Source organism: Gekko japonicus, unplaced genomic scaffold, assembly GCF_001447785.1.
Source record: "Gekko japonicus isolate JY-2015 unplaced genomic scaffold, Gekko_japonicus_V1.1 scaffold802, whole genome shotgun sequence".
Lineage (NCBI taxonomy): Eukaryota > Metazoa > Chordata > Lepidosauria > Squamata > Gekkonidae > Gekko > Gekko japonicus.
This window is the reverse complement of record NW_015175994.1, coordinates 727,678-730,130: the sequence shown is the minus strand read 5'-3', so window position 1 is coordinate 730,130 and position 2,453 is coordinate 727,678. Positions and strand designations below refer to the sequence as shown.

The window sequence follows — 2,453 nt, the reverse complement described above, 5'->3', positions numbered from 1 at the left end:
ATTCCTGCTCAAAACTGAATGTATTCCTGAAGAGAAATGTCTGTAAGAAGAGGCCACAATTTTTACTGGAAACAATAACAAGAGCACTGGTACAGCATGCAGCATGGACTCAGCAGTGGGCTACCTGCCTGTCGGATGATGATACCAACCATCTACCCAGCCTGCCTGCTGGAGAAGCCACTATGGGATGGCAAGCCCTGTGGACCCACATGTGTGGTTCTTGACATCTGAGGGTGTGGTATGCCCCAAGCTGGGCATATCACTGCATGCCCCAACCCCAACCCATATCATTGCATGCCCCATACCTGGGAAGTCAGGCGCACAAGCTCAGCCTCCCCCCAAACAGGATGCCACCCGGTGCCCAAACTGCCTGGAAAAGCTGTGACAAAAGAATCATGCAATGAGGAATGATACAATACCAATTTGCAAAAGCGCCCTACCCATATGGCCCATGCAATTAGGAATGATACAATACCAATTTGCAAAAGCTGCAACCGATACAGAAACCGCCTAACTATTGCCAAACTCCTTCAATCTCAACCAAAAAAGTGGGCCATCCTGAATACTATCAAGCCAAATGTCATGCCCCCATTCAGAGAGGTGCACATCATCTGCCCAAAAGAAAGTCACATGCCGAAAAGCTCGTGGTTTGGGGCGCATCCCCCTTTCCCTTAAGGAGGTCAGGTAGTGCAAGACCAAAGTTGGCAGGCAACTGCACCTGCAGTATATTAGACTGAAAAGGAAATGTTAGCAGAGAGGCACACCAAAGCAAATCTGTGTACCAGAGGCATGACCTGCTCAGAGTGTGAAGACTGGCAGCTAATAACCCTGACCAAAGGCAGTTGTCACACAAAAATAGCATCCATATGTTCATAAAAAGGTCCTGGATGGGCCCTTCCATGGGTCCTGCTGGATGATGACCAAGATGGGGGGAAACTTGAGGAAGGTAAGGTCCTTCAAGATTCTGGTACTCTCCCAGTGGGAGAGCAACCGATGAGCACATAAATGCCCACTGAGATACAGCCCTAAACCAAGACTGCCTGTAGCATCAGAATATATTTGCAGGATATGACTCAAGTCAGTAGGTGACTACCAAATGGAAACCCTATTGAAGTTTGAGAGGAAGATGAACCAGACTTGTAGATCAGCCTTCATGCCCCATGTAACCGCACCAGGCTGACTGCATGATCAAATGAGGCATAATGCACAGCACAGAACTCCTGAGGGATGGCCTCATTGATGGATGAGCCCCTGGGTAGGACAAACAGTGAATCAGCTGAAATTCTCCTGGGGCTTCTTGGGAACCACCCCCAATGGGAACACTCTTAAATTCAAGAGGGGTCAGGTTTCAAAGGGCCACGCACTACTTGGCAAACTTAGCAGTGACCACATGAAGCATCTCTCAGGTAGATTTTAAGTTGCCTGAGTCTGAGGGCACTCTGGGCCCTGGTGAGATGAATGCCTGGTCTTTGTTGCCTCCATAGGCAATTGGCATTAAGGTGCGACTTGTGGGGTGCTTGGGCTAGTCCCCCCCAACCCTTTTGCAGATGGCCCATGTAGGCAAGCCTAGGATGTGGACAGCAGACATCCAGTCCCCCCAGATGCATGGGTTGATTCCTCATCTGATGAAGAGTCACCAGAGCTCCTGTCACTGTTGGATGTCTTCCTTCCTTACGTTACCTTCTGAGCGCTGCGTCACGGCTCTCTCTTCCTCATGGCCAGGGCATGTCTCAGCATGGCTTCATCCTCCAAGCTGCTGAAGCTGCTGGGATCACTGGGAGAACTCACCCTTTGCATTCCCTAGCCAGCTGTAAGGCTCTGGTGGCCTGGGACACTGCCCACCCCCATCCAGGGGAAGCTGCTAGAGTGACCTGTGCCTCTGGCACCAGAGGAAGGGAGCACAGCCATTTGAGCTGTTCAGTCAGGCACATCAGAATTGCGAAATGCCCTGCAGCACAGCTAAACTCTCCAGCCCTGAAAGTGTAGTATGGTCACCTGGTGCCCACTGTGAGATGGCAGGGCCCATCCAGAAGCAGGCCAGCTGCAATGTCCTCAGGATGTGGATTCGGTTCGGACAAACCGAAAAACAAACCAAATAATGCCTATTCGGCATTATTCAGGCCTGCTGAAAGTCAAATCAGATTCCCTAATCTGATTCGACTGGCTGAACAGAGATTCCTCGAATGGATGCTACATATTCGGCATCCGTTCGGGGAATCCCTTTACTGGGCAAGGAAGCGAAAATGTTTACACTTAAAACACTTTCTCTTGCTTCTGGGGCTCATGCCATCTCAGCGGAGTGACTCCCCTTGGCTGAGGAGTCACACCACAAAGGCAGCGTGAGCCCCAGAAGTAAGGGAAAGTATTTTAAATTTAAACACTTTTCCTTCCCCCCAGCTTTGGCTGGTGGGCTAGAGAAAGCACGGGGAAGCATTTTAAATGCCTCCTCACTC

At 50.3% G+C, this 2,453-nt stretch overlaps 1 protein-coding gene across 1 annotated transcript in view; it reads left to right on the top strand.

Moving 5' to 3' along the window:
• The window catches only part of NOL4 (nucleolar protein 4), a 46,934-nt gene that overhangs the window by 35,404 nt on the left and 9,077 nt on the right, over window positions 1-2,453 (top strand). The window lies entirely within an intron of this gene.